The sequence below is a fragment of the Perognathus longimembris genome, chromosome 22 (genome assembly GCF_023159225.1).
Source record: "Perognathus longimembris pacificus isolate PPM17 chromosome 22, ASM2315922v1, whole genome shotgun sequence".
Classification (NCBI taxonomy): domain Eukaryota; kingdom Metazoa; phylum Chordata; class Mammalia; order Rodentia; family Heteromyidae; genus Perognathus; species Perognathus longimembris.
This window is the reverse complement of record NC_063182.1, coordinates 30,081,424-30,099,694: the sequence shown is the minus strand read 5'-3', so window position 1 is coordinate 30,099,694 and position 18,271 is coordinate 30,081,424. Positions and strand designations below refer to the sequence as shown.

Genomic DNA, 18,271 nt, shown 5'->3' with positions numbered 1-18,271 from the left:
GAAGGGAGGGAGGGAGGGAAGGAGGGAGGGAATGAACACTGTTAACTAAGAACAAAATCAGTGATGGTATTAATATCCTTTCAAAAATATTTCCATTTACTATAGTGTCTCTTCTCTAAAGCAATCCTAATGCATATGAAATTGTTACATAAGTAGCACAGAAGGCCCAGTGCTCAGGTTCAAGCTGGTAATTGTACTTATTCAGGAGGCAGAAATCAGAAAGAATACAGTCTGAGGCCAGGGTGGGCAAAAAATAAGTAATCTTTGAGATCTCATTTCAACCAATAAAAATCTGTCCATGGTGATGCACACCTATCTTCTTACTCCTGTGTGAAGCATAAATAGGAGGACTTTGCTGCAAGCCTGCCCTGGCATAAATTGGATACCCTTATTCAAAGTAAATAAATACCCTTATTCAAGTAAATAAAAAATAAATGGCTGGAAACATGACTCAAGTAGAAGAACTTCAACCTACCTGAGTTTAAACTCTAGTACTGTCAAAAATGAAAATAAGAGGGCTGGGAATATGGCCTAGTGGCAAGAGTGCTTGCCTCCTACACATGAAGCTCTTGGTTCGATTCCCCAGCACCACATATATGGAAAACGGCCAGAAGGGGCACTGTGGCTCAGGTGGCAGAGTGCTAGCCTTGAGCGGGAAGAAGCCAGGGACAGTGCTCAGGCCCTGAGTCCAAGGCCCAGGACTGGCCAAAAAAAAAAAAAGAAAAAAGAAAAGAAAAGAAAATAAGAGCAAAAGTGAAGAGATGACTATATGAACAAGTAAACACTATCCAAATTATTTTGGTTTATTATTTATTTTTTATTATTTATCCTAATAAAATTCAATAAGAAGTTTTATAAATATATAAATTTACATTATTTTATATCTATTACATTTCAACTTTCATAGCAAATGTAAGATTTTATTTAGTTTAAATGAATTTTAGCACTTTTCAAATGTTGCAGCATGTGTTTTTTCATGCATGATATTATGTTGTGCCTGTTCTGTTTTCTTTTTCTTTTTCTAATTATTCTCACAAGCTAGTATATTCTAGAATTAGTCTTTCTTCTTCAGTAAATGCATGGAAAACAAGAGACCACAGATGTAACTGAAGACTTACACTTCCACTCTGTAGGAATTCCCACTCAGGCGAAGTTCAGCTATGTAGGAGAAAGAGCTCCCCTTATTTTTCTATTTTGTGTTTTCCCAATCAAATGATTTATTTCATCTTCTCACTAGCCCCATATATTTTCATCACAGAATGGAGTTTAGGTTTAGAAATTCATACCCACCTCCACAGATTCAAGTGTTGTGAAGTTTGAGAAGTAGAACCAGTAAACACAAATATTGAGGATGGATGGATAAAATAAGAACTGGTTTGTCCAATAAATATTAGAGGTTGTATGTGTATATAGTAGAGCATAAAGATGACCAAATGGCCAGTGTAATAAAGGAACCCTAGTTCTAGCAGTTGGTCCAACCTCATAAATAACAATTTAAAAAGGACAACAAAATGACTGTACATGCCTTGAATGATTTTTCCACAATTTGTGTCAGAAAGGAGGGAACAAATGATCTGGGATTTTAGCAGACTTTTGGATGAAAATATTGGCTTTCTCTGGGACAAATGAAGCAAAGGGAAGGATATATTAGAGACAGCGATGTTCATAAAGAAGCATCGTAAAAAGGTCTACTTGTTTCTTGTGATAATGATCTAAAAGGTCAAATGCTACCATAAGTTTACTGGACAAAGTATAAGAACTCTATAGATTACTTATTAAATTTATTTACATATGTATGTGTATGTATGTATTTATGCTGACATTGGGGGCTTGAATTCAGGTGCTGGGCATTGCCTCTTAGTTTTTTCGCTCAAGGCTGGTAATTGACCACTTTTTGTTTTTGTTTTTTGCCAGTCCTGGGGCTTGAACTCAGGGCCTGAGCACTGTCCCTGGCTTCTTTTTTGTCTGCTCAAGGCTAGCACTCTGCCAACTTGAGCCACAGAGCCACTTCTGGCCTTTTCTATATATGTGGTGCTGAGGAATCAAACGTAGGGCTTTATGTATACGAGACAAGCCCTCTTGCCACTAGGCCATATTCCCAGCCGGTAATTGACCACTTAAGTCACAGCCATACTTCCAGTTTTTTTTTGTAGTTAACTGAAGATAAGAATCACATGGACTTTTCTGACCAGCTGGCTTTGGAACTGTGATCCTCAGATATTACTCTTCTGAGCAGCTAGGATTACAGGCATGAACCACTGGTTCCTGGCTTTTTTGTTTTTAATTATTTGAATTTTGGTTCCCAATTATTGCTACCTGATCAAAACTCTCAAAGGTGACTAGGCCTGACAATAAGCCTTGCCAATGACCAACATGACCATTTTTCTTTTTGAGCTCTAAATTCTTGTAAGACTAGAAGCCCCATTTGTCTTTTTCTAAGTCTAACAAATCATCATTACTTTTATATAAGTTTTTTTTCTATATAAGTTACTTATTAGTTCAAGTTGCAAACTTTGGAGAACATAATCCACTATATTCTTTGTTATGTTGCTAAATTAAAGTCTTTTCCCTATATATGAATAAATGTGAGTGACTCTAGGTTTATAATTGCAATAGTCCAATTACATAATGTAATGAGGAAGAAGTCACAATTCATGTCAATAATGGGTACAAGTTTTGGAAAATAATAGATTCTGTACATTGAGAGAGAAAAAGAAATCTCAAATTGAGAAAGACTACCAAGAATAGCGGAGTGATAACAAAGTAAAAAGTTTTTGACATTCACAACCCTTGGAAATACAAAAACCAATGGCCCAATCCTACCAAAACCAACATGAAGAAGAATGAAGAGGGTTGGGATGTTGCTCAGTGGCAAAGTGCTTGGCCAGCAAGTGCAACATTCCTGGGTTTGATCCCCAGTACCAAAAAAAGAAAAGACAAAAAACAAACGAGGAAATATCACCATGGGATTTATAATCTGCTATATACACACATTCTACCCTGCCGGCTTTTCAGACCAGGAACTTCTGTTCCCTTTACTCCTGGCTTCCTTACATATGCATATTTAATCTGTTGGCAAATCCTGTTTACTTCCGCCCTGCCCACTCACACAACAGACCAAAATGATGACAGTTCTTCCCAACTGATCCCCTATCCTCCAGTCTCATCTCAGATTCATGGACAATGTGAATCTTGTGAAAGGCAAGTTCAATCATGCTGCTTTTGTGTTCGAAGCTTCCCAGTGGCTTCAGCTCTCACCAGAACTCCATGGTCCTTGCCCATCCTCATCCTCATTACTTATTTGCCCTTCTTTGTGGCTATTTTTAATCCTATTATTCACACACAAGAGGAGTTGATCCGTTTTGTTACCCAAACACATCTGACACACATCTGCCTCAGGGCCTGGTGCCCTTGCTTTCCCTCATGACTCTATACTCTTCTTAAAGCGATCAGTATGCTTATTTTTTAAATTTATTTATTTCTTTATTGTCAAAGTGATGAACAAAGGGGTTACAGCTTCATAGGTAAGGCAATGAGTGCATTTCTTATCAAACTTGTTGCTTCCTCCTTCATTTTCCCCCTGCTTTTCCCCTCTCCACTTCCCTCCCTCCATGAGTTGTTCAGTTGGTTGCAGCATATCGTTTTGTAAGTATTGCTATTGCATTGGTTTGTCTTTTATCCTTTGTCTCTCCATTTTTATATTCCCCTTCCCTTCCCTAGTTCCAATACACATATATGGAATATCCAGGGTACCAAAATCAGCTACAGTGACATCAGGGGTAAAACCATGGGGAAGAAAGACAAAAGAAAAAGGCATAATTTCACATGTTTTGTTGAAAATAACAATTATAAACCACTTGTTTCCAGAACTTGGAGTTCATTTTGCTTAGCCTCATCTTAAGTATTCATATGGCCATAGCTATTGAGCTATTGTGATCTTCTGCTAGGACTATCCTAGACATGTACTAATTATTCCCAATGAGGAATGGAGTCTATGTTCTTTTGGGTCTGGCTCATTTCACTTAATATGATTTTTTTCCAAGTCCTTCCATTTCCTTATGACTGGGGTAATGTCATTCTTTCTGATAGAATTCCATTGTGTATATGTACCACATTTTCTTGATCCACTCATCTACTGAGGGGCATCTGGGTTGGTTCCATATTTTTTTTTGTTATTTTTTTTGGCCAGTCCTGGGGCTTGAACTCAGGGACTAAGCACTGTCCCTGGCTTCTTTTTGCTCAAAGCTAGCACTCTGCCACTTGAGCCACAGCGCCACTTCTGGCCGTTTTCTGTATATGTGGTGCTGGGGAATCGAACCCAGGGCCTCATGTATACGCGGCAAGCACTCTTGCCACTAGGCCATATCCCCAGCCCGGTTCCATATTTTAGTGATGACAAATTGTGCTGCGATGAAAATAGTTGTGCTGGTGGCTTTAGTGTGGTCTTGCTGGTAATCTTTTGGGTAGACGCCCAAAAGTGGGGTTGTTGGGTCATAGGGAATCTCTATGTTTAGCCTTTTGAGGAACCATAATAGAGCACTAGACTTGAGCAAAAAGAGCTCAGGGACAGAACCAGGCCATGAGTTCAAGCACCACAACCAACCAAAAAAGAAAAACAAACAAACAGTACACGATTATTTTTTACTCCATAATCTCCCTAGGCCTTCTTACAGCTGTAACCTTAGTAAATCATTCTCTGACCTCCCAAACTAAAATTGCAAGTCTCAACCACAGACATCCTATCTTTCCCCCACATCCACTTCCTGCTTTGTTTTCCTGCTTGGAGGTAATAATCCTCTAATCATCAATAAATTGCAATTACTTATTTATTATTTGTCTCTTCCACCCTCACAAGAATAGATACAAAGGCAGGGAGTTTTGGGCTTTTGACAATAACACTCAACATATCTTTCATAATCTTTATTTCTGTAAAGAGTTTAGTTTAATTTGCAATTAATTTTAGTGAATTTTCTTTGCAACTTAAGTGTTACATGAATAACTCCATACCAAGCTACCTCTTATATAGTCATAATTTTAAAGAAGATCCAAAGGCAACAGGAGAGAGAAATTGATAGTATTGTCAGTTATTTGAGTCTAAAAATTAAAGAACCAGAAGAAAATGATAAGGTAATCAAATATATTCATAAGCACTGGTCAAGCACTCAAAAACCTGTCTTCAAAGTCCCTCCATACAATTACAAAAAAAGCTCTTAAGAGGGCAAAGGCAGGACAGGCTTTAGGTTTCAAGACTAGATGATGTCAAAGAATAAAATTCTATGCCAAAATATCTGAAGTGCATTACCTGACTTCGTTTGCCAATGGACTGCACTAAGCCTGTAATTCCCAGAATTTCCACTTAGCAACAAGTGAATGTCTACACTAGGAATTCTCTCACCAGTAATCTCAATTATATTTTGGTGTGGACCTAGAGCTATTTGATGTTTCTGTCATATGTAAATGTAAAGCTCATTTCATTAGATTTCCATTGGCAAATACTAGTACTAAACAGTGTCTCCTTTCTTCTGTCTTTCTGAGAACAATTTCATAGCATGAATTCAGAAACAGCAAGCCTCTGAGTTTACATTCACAACTCAAGAGAGCTGAAACACACCTGAAAACATTTCAGGAACTCGGGGTACAACTCTTTAATCAACAACAGTCCAAGGAAGATATCAACAACTTCCTAGTTTCTATTCCTCATCTTCTCTTGTCACTACAGCTCAGAGCAAAGTCAACTTCAACTACTTGGCCCTCTTTTCCCACATGCCAACAGCTGCCAAGTAGCTTCACACTTTGCACATTATCTTTCTCTCACCTTCCTGACTAGCAAGTTCTCAACTGTCATCAAGGGATGATTTCACCATCCATGAAGTTGGTCTTGTTTCTGGGCAGTCCATGATCTATCACAGAAAAGCTAGTACTATATGTCTCATTTAAGTTAAGAGTGGAGTGGTGGTCAGAGAGGATGTGTAGTGGGAAGGAGAAGAATGAGGAAAGTTGTATCAAAGGGGCCAAAGCATGGGTAAACAGCAGCAAGAGGGTGTTCCTGGCTGAATACAGACAACACTAGAAGAAAACACTACAAGAAAGGCCATTGGAAGTCTTTAGTATAATGAAATGGATAATAAGTACTTTCAGAGCAAGACACACTCAACCAATTTAATGATAAATTGCATATATCTATCAAAACACCACAGGTCACCCCGCTAATATGCATAATGTCTGTGCTTCATGTACCAGGTTGAAAATAAGTTTAATTTTTATAATGTTAAGGAATTCATTTGCCTCCTTATTTTTTTACTAAGTCAAATATATCCCTTGTCTACAATTTAAGCCCCTCTCTAGTAAATACTCACGATGACCATCAGTCTGAACCTCCTTGTAGCTAATTTCAATGTAGGAAACAACAGTCATCTTGTTTTCCCAAACATCCTTTCCTTTAATTCTCAAAAAATTATGGTTTATTAATTTATCAATATTGATTAATGAAATAATTATAACAATATGGTAAATGTTTGTTGTTAATAAAATTTTAATTTTAATATAAATTATTAATTGTGAATAGTCATTTGTCACTGATGACATGCTAAAACTTCTCAGAGCTGAAAACAAAGCAGTGAGACAAAAGTAAAGCTTCTTTATCTCCTAGAATTTACATCTGGTGGGGAAGACAGAAAGCAAATTCAGCTACTAAACAGATCATCTACTATGTACATTATTAGTTTGTGCTTTAATGAGAAAAACATAAAAGGAAACCTGGGAATATTGAGGGAAGTCAGGAGGGGGCAGGATCATAGTTAAAAATAGAGTGTTCATAAAGGTTTTATAGAAAAACAAAGACTTGAAGGAGGTGAAAGCTTAGACCCTGAAATATCTGGAAGAAGAGCATTTTAGAAAAGCAATAAGAAAAACTATAAATGCTGAACGGGAGAAACTTGTTTTGACTATGATAGGGAAAGGGTAGAAATAAAGTCAAAGATGTAGACAGAGACCAGCTCTTTAGGAATTGGTTACTAAGGACTTGTTTACTGTAAATATTATGTGAGAAGCCATTAGAGCAATTTGAGGCAAGGAAAGACATGACACTATATTGAGATTGGGCCATGGAAACTGGAAAGGAATGTAAAGTGGTGCGGACAAAATCCAAGCAAGAACTAATGATGTCTAGGACATGAGTCACAGAGGTGGTAAAAATGGTCAGTTAGTGGCTATATTTTTAGGACCATATTAGTACAAGAGGAAGTAAGGGAGAGTGAATGACTCCAAGTTTATTGACTTGAACAACTAAAATAGCACTATCGAATAACAAATATAACACAACCATGCCCATACTAAATTTTTCTGGTAGTCACATTTTAAAAAATACCCCCACAGTGATAATTCTTTGGAAGAAATAGCATAAACTAAAACAAAAAAATAAAACTAAAGAACAAAAAAAAAAGAGAGAAGAATGACAGGATGGTAGGTATTCGTGGGCGGTGGATAGAAAACTGGGAGATGAAGGAGGATAAGTAGAGTCAAAGTACTTCAGATACTTGTGTGAAAATAGGAAAGTGAAGCTAGTTGGAATGTTTTGGGAAGGGGTAAAGGGGCTTGAGGGAGTGTGATTGGGGGGGTGAATATTCATATATGGAAATATCAAAAAGAAACCCCATTGTACAACCAATTGACGTCAATGAGAAACATGGAAACCCTGTATAACTATTATAAACTAATTAAAAATGAAAAACAATTGTGGAAAAAATAAACAGCAAAAAAAAAAAGAAAAACCAATTTCTAAACTTAACGTTATTTAACCCAGCATACCCAAAATATTATTTCAAACATGTAATCAATAAAAAAGTACTAAATACTTTATGCTGTATTTGACATTGAAAACACATCTTCACTTTAGCTAGCTATATTTAGGTGCTAAAACAGTACACATGGCCTGTGGCTACCATAGTGAGAAGCGATAAAGCTATAAAGATGAGGAATTCTTTTTCTTTCAGTTTCCACGACATAGTAAGTCATGGGAAGTGATCCAATGTTCACTAAGAAGTGATTAGCTAATAAACTGTAGTACAGTGAAGTTAGGTTACCAAAGCTAGGTTACCAAAGACTATTTAAGAGTATACAAAATATATTCACAGTAAATTGGGAGGAAACTAAGAAACAGAGTAAACAAACAAGAAATGAAATAAAATATTGTATTATCCTATGGGTACAAGATAGGAATAAATGTGCATACTCACAGGAGCCGGTTGAAAATGTTTTGTATAATTGAGATGGCAAAGATTTCAGGTTTGATTAGGACATACTATGATAAGGTTATCGATTAGATACGCCAACAAAATATGTTGCCAGAATTTATGAAGTTAAGATAACTAATATGCATTTGCAAAGTGTCGGTGCACAGGCTGAATCAAGAGCCATGAATCTTATTTTAATTACTAAGGGATGTGAAATAGAGCTGAGCCTTAGGATGCTTCAAGTTTTTTCAGTCAAGAAGAAGAATCATCAAGAGAGGTAAGGAAAAACAAAACAAAAACAAAAAGAAGTTAGGCTGCAGGAAAGCCAGAACACAGTGATTTCAGGAGTAAACGTTACTGAAGGGAGGACTGAGAACTGGCCACTTTGTCGACCTGAAGTTCTAGTGAAAAGTAAGAGGGGGCATGAGGAAAAACCGGGCGACAAGCTGCATAAACTACCCTTGAGCCCCCTCTGCCAGGAAGGGAAGCAAAGAGAGAGGGAGGAAGCTTTACATCCGTGTGTTTGCATACCATGTATTCTCATCTTTCCCACTCTTCAACCTAAGGTCTTAGAAGCAAGCAATTCCTTAGGTCTTTCAAGCCCAATATTTTTTTAGCAAGAAATTAAAAGCATATAACGAACAGTAATTACATATAATCGACTGGCTTCTGAGTTAAACTATTGGATTAACAAGTTAGCTCATGATTTAGATCATCAATGGGATAATACTTCAACCCAAGGTAAACCATCTTTTAAAAACACAACTGCGATCTAATAATTACCAGTGTCAGAAAGCCTAAATTAAAATATTCTGGATGACTCAATGAACTCTTGTCGTCAAGCGTGATCATTTTCTTTTTGCCAAACACCAAATTATAAGACCACTAAACTCTACATTTCTTTAATATTAGTGAACAGATGAAAAATCTTTTAAGTACTGACACTTTAATGTAGCTAGTTAGTAGGGTATCTGCTATCATCCCAAAACACATGAACTATAAAACAAATCAGTAAAGCACATTATTATAATTAAGCATATTGATCAGAAATACCAGTTGTTTTCAACTTTCAACATTTTACTAAGTCTAGATACATTTCAGTTTTTGTTTCTGCTAAATCAGCTTTTCAAAAATGATGCAGCCATGGGCTGGGGATATGGCCTAGTGGCAAGAGTGCCTGCCTCATATACATGAGGCCCTGGGTTCGATTCCCCAGCACCACATATACAGAAAATGGCCAGAAGTGGCGCTGTGGCTCAAGTGGCAGAGTGCTAGCCTTGAGCCAAAAGAAGCCAGGGACAGTGCTCAGGCCCTGAGTCCAAGCCCCAGGACTGGCAAAACAAAACAAAAAAAAGATGCAGCCTACCCAGGCGCTGGTGGCTCACGCCTGTAATCCTAGATACTCAGGAGGCTGAGATCTGAGGATCGCAGTTCAAAACCAGGGCAAACAGGAAAGACTGTGAGTCTTTTATCTCTAATAAATTACCAACAGTTCCAGAAGTGACGCTGTGGCTCGAGTGGTAGAGTGCTAGCCCTGAGCAAAACCAAGCTGAGGGACAGCAGTCAGGCCTGGATTGTGAGCCCCAGAACTAAAAACAAACCAACAAATAATAAGACAAGCAAAGAGATTCAACCTAACTGGAAAATCTTCGTAGAGCTAACATGTTAGAAGATGATTCTAGATAGCTATCAAGTTGATTACCTCTGGGTTGAAGGTGTAAGTACGCCCTCCACTTAAGTTTCATTCTGGAAAACAAAAATGGGACATTTGTAAGTACAATGCTTGTAGGTACTTCTTTTTTAAACTTTGGGCCCCAGAATTAATACATAATGACCAGAGGATGGGCAAGCCAGTGAAGCAGCAGCAATGATGTCCTAAAATGTAAAGCTGTGAGGTTTCCAGCTTGCATTTTTGTTTTGTTTTGTTTTGTTTTTGCCAGTCCTGGGCTTGAACTCAGGGCCTGAGCACTGTCCCTGGCTTCTTCTTGCTCAAGGCTAGCACTCTGCCACTTGAGCCACAGCACCACTTCTGGCCATTTTCTATATATGTGGTACTGGGGAATCGAACCCAGGGCTTCATGTATACGACACAAGCACTCTTGCCACTAGGCCATATTCCCAGGCTCCAGCTTGGATTTTTGTAAGTCAAAGAGGAAAACCTGTTCATTTAATGCAGAGGCATGTAAATCTAGCAATACATTTCACTCCATAAAATCTCTGATTTATTTAACCTTGTCCCTTTTCTTTAACCTTATCCGTTCCTCTTACTCACAGTGTCCTGTACTTTTTCCTATCTTGTCCTCAATCAGAAACAAATCCTGGCAACTGTTTGAGCAAAAGGTCTGACCTGAGGAACAATGAGAACTAGTGGCCTCCATGAACAGGGTGCGGCTGTAACTCAGTTAATACATCTTACTACATTATTAACACATTCATTATTAAGAATACATGTCAGGGGCTGGGGATATAGCCTAGTGGCAAGAGTGCCTGCCTCGGATACACGAGGCCCTAGGTTCGATTCCCCAGCACCACATATACAGAAAACGGCCAGAAGCGGCGCTGTGGCTCAAGTGGCGGAGTGCTAGCCTTGAGCGGAAAGAAGCCAGGGACAGTGCTCAGGCCCGGAGTCCAAGGCCCAGGGCTGGCCAAAAAAAAAAAAAAAAAAAAGAATACATGTCAATACATTTGCATACACTTGCATATTGTACAATGCATTTACTTGTAAGTTTCTAAGCTCAATCTACCTTCCACATATAAAGGAAAACATGTCTCTCTGGGCTTGACTTATTTCACTTAATGTAATTTTTTCCAGGTCTTCCCATTTCCTTAAAATGGTGCAATAACATTCTTTCTAATGGACGTGTAACATTCCAAATATATCTATAGCAGATCCAAGACATAACTTATAGTATAACTTCTTAGAAAGGCAAAGTTTAGCCAAATGAAACAACAAGGAGCCGGTCCTCAGAAGGCATGGGGTGATGTAAAAGGAAAAGGGTGGACAAATGAAGAGAAGAAGAGAGGCAGAACGATGACAAGCTTCGACTGAACATGCTGCAAACTTAAGAAGAGTAAAGGAAGGCATGAGTTGTGAGGGATGGGTGAGAATTCTGAATCTTGACATTGATCAATATATAACCGTTCATAAACTGCTTTGTTTAATGACAACTCCTTTGTACAACTGTGTAAAGATAATATAAAAAAAATTAGCTGGGGATATGGCCTAGTGGCAAGAGCGCTTGCCTCCTACGCAACCTCTTGGTTCGATTCCCCAGCACCACATATACAGAAAACGACCAGAAGGGGCGCTGTGGCTCAAGTGGCAGAGTGCTAGCCTTGAGCAAGAAGAAGCCAGGGACAGTGCTCAGGCCCTGAGTCCAAGGCCCAGGACTGGCCAAAAAAAAAAAAAAGAAAAAAAAGAAAATTAAAAACGTAAAAACTAAGAAATAAGGTTAAAAATAAACAGCAGTTGGTGGCATAAAGTAAATGTGATAGTGAGCTTAGAAAATAAAAGAGAAAATGGACTAAAATAATACTATGCAAATATAACAACTGTGCGTGTGAGTGGGCATGTGAACAAGCATATGTAGCTGTGTATAAAAAAAGAGAAAATGTTCTGAGAATGAATAAAGAGAGTAATCTGTGACTTCTACAGTCATATAAATGGGACTAAGAGAGGCAGGTGTATAAAAGTTTAACAGGACAACAATAGGTTTGCCATCAGATGAACACAAAATTTCATTCTGAGTTTTAAGGAGAGTATGTTCTTTATTTTGAATGAAAATAAAACGAATCTGTCATATTCCAGTGAGAAAATTTTCAGCTTGGTAAAAATTAACATAAATATATGACAATAATTGTTCCCCAGTGATAAGAGTGCTATTCTTCATATATGCTCATGGTGTTGGCTCAAACTCCTTGAAATCCAAGGTCAGGTTGTCTTTTGATTAATTCTGCTTTGTGCTTAGTGTACCACCACACACGTGACGGCATTCAATAGTCATTATTGAGATTGCTTTTGATGGAAGAGAACAGAATTGACCTTTTCTGATAAGGAAAATAATGGCACCTGACTCTTGCCATATTCTGATATTATAATTGGCAAATCATTTGTGTGTCATTTTCTCTGCCGAGACACATGGGGCATTTTTGAGCAATAACAGCATAAAATGGACTATTGGAAAGTTTTAATGTATGAACATTTTGAGTTGGTGCGCTCATTCCCAAACTTTGGCAGCATGAGGATGACTGGATGGTGTCCAGTTGCCTCTTCTCCCTGTACCACTGGCACAGAGAACAAGCCCCCAGGAGCAGCTCTGTGACATGCTCCCACAGGCTCTGTGTAAAGTCACCCAGAGCTGAGAGTAAACAGCAGCTTTCCCACCTGGCTATTCCACAAAGTACAGGTGACAGTGTGTGCACGTGCACATACCACACACACACACACACACACACACACACACACACACACTTCTTTTCCCTTTAAGTGAACCCTTCTTTCCCTTTAAGTTAACCCCTATTTGCTGCAGGCCAAAAGATTTTTGCTTGCAGAAAGGGTATCCATTGTTTTCATCAATCTTTGCCCCATAACACTATTTTAGAAGAGTTAAAAGTAATGTTCCATTGTAGAATAGCATTTCCATAGCAAAACTGGCAGAAACAGAGTCACTATACAAATTAAAAGCAATTTCAATAATTGTTATTTCTTTCCCCCTGCACACTTTACCCCCATTTCAAAGATGGAAGCACAGTGAAAACCATGATACATAAAGGAAATCCAGCACATGACATCAGTGAGAAAAAGGGGCAGAGTGTGCAATAGAGCTCTATCTGTAAACTGTGGAGAGATTAGCAGTTAGACGAACTTTCCAGTTCCATTACTTCCTTGCAGCTTGTCTTTACTCCCACTTCTGGAAATTCCCCCAAGAAATAAAACTCTGAACTAGTTTTCAAAATAGTGAGAAATCACAACAACCTTTGAAGTTTCTGATTTTGAAGTTTCCTTCCATCTCCTCTACCACCCACTGACCAAGTAAGATTCAAAAAGCCTCAAAACTCTCATTTCCATTAGTTCCTTTCTCTCTGATTTCTCTCGAAGATGAACTTTCAAGATAATTTTTAACAAAGTAAAAAGGATTAACAAAGCAACTGAGCCAGTTCAAATGATTTAAAGATTAAACAGCTTCTTCCATCACAGGGAAGACAGCTGCTCTATGAGGGTTTTTTATTTTGCTTTTAATGAAATAGATTTAATCTCTCTTCACTCTAATTTATTAGAAATAAAAAATGAGTATAAAATTGATTATTCTATATATACTTAAAAATGTATGTTTAAGGAAAGGTGTTTATGTGTTTGTGTTCAAACTTGAAATGGCATATATTATTGGTAAACAAAAACATTCATGTTACTATGGCAGTAAGAAATTCACATAAATATGTATTTTTGTTTGTTGCAATATTTTCATAGGTATATACCTATTTTACTGTCAAACTGTATAATTTGCTGATTTATTGTCAAATACCTCTTTTAGTAATTTTTTGACAACCAATCCTGATTTTGCTTTTAAATAGAAGTCTTTTTTTCTTTATTGTCAAAGGGTTACAGATTCATATGTAAGGCAGTGAGTACATTTCTTGTTCTACTTGTTACCTCCTCCCTCATTTCCCCCCTCCCCCTTCCCTCTTCCCCCCATCCCCATGAGTTGTGCAGTTGGTTTACACCAAATGGGTTTGTAAGTATTGCTTTTGGAATGGTTTGTCTTTTTGTCTTTTGTCTCTCAATTTTGATATTCCCTCTCCCTTCCCTAGTTCTAATACCTGTATAAACAGTATCCAGGGTACTCAGATGAGATACAGTGTAGTGTAGGTACAGCCACAGGAAGGGAATACAAGAGAAACAAAACTAAACAAACCAATCAAACAAACAGATAGGGAAAGAGAGAAAAGAAAAAAAAAGTACGTTTTCACATGGCGTGTTGATAATAATTACAACAGTGGTAGAACTCTTGTTTCCGTAACGTGGAGTTCATTTCACTTGGCATCATCTTATGTGATCATATGGGTGTAGCTATTGGGTATTTTGATCTTCTACCATGACTAGCCTAATCCTGTACTAGCTATTCCCTATGAGAGACACCACAGGGTTTATGTTTCTTTGGGTCTGGGTCACTTCACTATTCTACTACTATGGTATCAAAAGAAATCAGAATCCAAATGATTATTTGCTTTCAAAGTAAATAGCTTCCAATGCCTCTGTATTCTAAGACAGATGCTAAAGTAAAAAGAAAAGTGCAAGCTGGGAAAGTTTTCTCTCCATTTCCTTTCCTTCACAGGTCCATAGAAAAATGTAATTTAGGCTTTCTGTCCAAAATTAATGTGATGCAGTAGATCAGCAAAGGTTAGAAGTCCAGATGTAAATCATCTTACATCTAGTATGGTTTGGCACATATGCCATGACTGAGTTCAAATTCATAATAAACACAGGATATGAGCAATAAAAGGATCTATTTTTGCAGCTGTTGGCCTCAAATCTAGAGTTATCGATTTGGGTAATATCGTGTGCCTTTCCTAGGCAACTGGAGGGAACACCTGCCAGGCTTATTGCCTGGCTCCTGTAGCGGGAAGGCTTTGGGCCAGATCACTGAAGGGCAATGCTATTCAAGAGTTAGGGTGAGGAGGTCTCACATATGAATCTCCAGTGGGATTACCCCATGGTTTCAAAAGCAACCCAGGCTCATTCACAAAGGAGTTAACTAAGAAAACCGCCAGTCCCAAATCAGCCTTGTTTAATTAACTTCATCTGATGGAAGCCTCGCAATAAAAATATTAAACTGAGAATGGTGTCACATTAGGAGACTCACCGATGTACCTCAGAGTTTTAAACATCTGAGTCACTGAAACATTTCTTCCTAATCTGATTTTCCTTCATTAATTATTTTGAAGCATTTGAATATCCACAAGGATGACCGCATACACTGAGTTAGGTCAAATGTTATGTTCTTTATGAGCTTTCATGTTCTCTTTATGAGCTATCACTTGTTTAATTTGTGTCTTTTAGTGAAAACGTCAGATTGGTGAATTTAATGTTGGTAATACTGGCTATGCCTTTTCTAAGCTTTTTGTAGTAGACAGAATAATGGCCCCAGAGATGCCACGAGTGAATCTGTGAATACACTAGAACCTGCAAATATACTAGAATTTTTCAGGAAGACTTTGCATAGGTGATTAGTATTAACATCAATTTTCACTAACAGTATTAATTAATTCAAAATAAAGAAATTGGATTATCTAGTGGGGTTCTATCTATAACAGAAGTCTTTAAAACAGAATAACTTTCTCTGCAGGGAACCACAGAGATGACAGCAGAATCTGTCTCCACTTGCTAGCTATGAAGACAGAGGATGGAGGACATGAGCTTCAGGAATGCAGGTGGCTTCTTGGCAGGGGAGGGGAGAAAGAGAATGGATCCCCCAAGAGCCTTCTGAGAGGATGTGCAATCCTGCTGACTCCTTAATTATTTTTCCTGCCAGATTTACAGCCAACAGAGCTGAAGACAATACATTTGTATTCTTTAAGCCACCCTCATTGCAGTAATTTGTTACAGATAACAAGAGGAAACTAACAGGCCTTCCTAGTTATTATACTGTATTGATCACTCCTTTTGTGGGAGAAAAATAATTTTAAGTTGACTAGTGACAAGAAAAAGCCCAACTCTAACTAGGGAGTAGGAACCTGGCTACCCAGGTTCCAGGTTTTGAGCACAGACAACTGACGTTTACAACCTGAGTTTGTCTCCTATTACTAGACAAAGTGTTCATTTTTCCTGTGTTTTCCCTATAGCTTCCATGCATTCTTTTGAATACTGACTCCAGCTGAATTGCTAGCTGTCTAGTGAAAGCCAAGGTAATTTTTTTATCTGTTATATTTTATGATTTCTTGCTCATAAAGTCTACAGATATAACATTTCCAAATTTCACCAACAAGAACTTAAGGATAAAAACAAAATATTCTTATTATTGCATAAGAATATAATAAAAAGATTCCTCAAGCCATTTTTATAACCCCACTCTCCAAACACATTGAACTACCTGTAATCTGAAAAAATGCATTTTTATAAAGCACTACCTATATTGATCAAGACAGCAGGAAAAGTTTCACAGGCATTTTTAAAGTCCAAAACTGCAAGAGTATTTTAATTATAAGTAACTATGAACAACAAATTATATCACCCAAAATATGATAGCAAAACCTGATATAATTTAGCTTAGACTTGTTTCTAAAACAATCCTGAAAGTATTCCAACAAAAGATTTTAAAAATATGGTAGGAGTTTAGGCTGACTCAAAGTCTTTAATATTTAATCAACTACAACCTAAATTAGTTAATATCATTATTTACTTCTGTTTTCAGGAGCTTTTCCTAGTGGCAAGTAACTATCAATTAATCAAACACAAGATAAAGTGTCCAAAAGAGTGAACAAATTAAATCAAACTATTTTAGTATATTCTCAAGACTATAAGAAATTTAAAGAAAAGCATTTATGATAGAAATTATATATTTTTCACTTAGTGGTTATCAAATTAAAATTTTACATTGCTTGAGAATCTAATTGTTGCTTCTCTCTGATTCTTTATAAAGAGATATTAAAAGAGTATCATCAGCCCACTAACATAATTTCATACAGAAATAAACCAAAGTTATACTTCAAAGTAAATTCCAGAAGACTCCAAATTGTATAAGATTCTAGAAAGGGACAATAAATCACGCCGTCTGCCTACTTTCTACAGAGACTAAAGATTCACATACATACGGGGCAGGGAACATAGCCCATCCATTCACTCTGGTCTCACTCTTTTTTCCTTTCTGTGAAATCATAGATTTCTAGGAAATTTCCAGGAAATCTGTGAATTAATTAGAAGCTACCTTTACCTACTATGCCCCAAAATTTCTCCACAAAACACAGTTGAACCATTCATTTGGAATCAAGGAAAGGAAATATGGGCAGAATTTTCTAAGTGGAGATTGAAAAGTATGTTGATAGATATTGGCTTTGGGTCTCTCATCATTTACTCTTTATTCACAAAGCCTAGAAACAGATGGACTGAAAGAGTAAGCAACCTTCCTAAGAAAAATATTAACTCATTGTTTTTATGTGAATGGTGTAAACCATTCTACAGGATTCTTTCTATAAAGCTGAATACAGCTGGCTTAATCAATAAGATGGGTACTCTACTAAGAAAAACGTTCAAGAAACACTTATCCCATTCATCACTATTATTGATAACTGTCATATTATGATATTAAAAAGCAATAAAAGTATAATGTAAGTATAAAACAGTGGTCATCAACCGTCATTTTGAATTTCACGGTATTGCTCCATAAATAAATTTTTGTCCTACAAGCTTTAATTTCTCTAATAGGCTAGTACTTGTAATAATACTTTCTCATATTATGTTAATATGGCTTGAAATGAATAAAATATATTAAAATAGGTGAAATACATACTTTATAATATAGACTTCAAAATATCTACTTCAACTAAGGCTCAATGAATAGCCTTAGCTGCCCAGTGACATTGTCAAGATATTATAAGGTACTTATTATTTCTAATAATTTGAAATAAAATCTGTACTGTATATGCTATTTTGACTTGACCATAAAGAGTCGCAGGGATTATACTGTGTCCCCACACTTAATTTTACAAGCTTATTTCATGTGTGCATGCATATATAAGCACGTGTACACATACTTTAAGTACAAACTCTAAATCTGTTCCAAGTAATTGGCTGAAATTCTCTAATACACTGATTTCAGCACTATGTCTTAGAAAGCAAGAAAACTGAAAACCAATAACTGAGACATTTAGTAATCTGTGCAATTCTATGCAAAAGAAGACACTCACCTTCCATTGCTGGGACATCTGAAATCAGAATGAGAATGGAAGCAATGGGAAGAGGGCTGGATGCAGGGTGAGTCAGCCCCACGTAGGTGCTCTCGGAGCAGCCCCTGTATGCATACTGACATCATCAGGAGAGACTCGGA

At 37.3% G+C, this 18,271-nt stretch overlaps 1 long non-coding RNA gene across 1 annotated transcript in view; it reads right to left on the bottom strand.

Annotated features, from left to right (window-relative positions):
- LOC125339852 overlaps positions 1-18,271 on the bottom strand; it is a 124,726-nt gene that overhangs the window by 60,135 nt on the left and 46,320 nt on the right. The window contains exon 2 of the long non-coding RNA XR_007208642.1: positions 9,934-9,977. This is a non-coding gene — a long non-coding RNA (uncharacterized LOC125339852). The remainder of the gene's footprint in view (positions 1-9,933; positions 9,978-18,271) is intronic.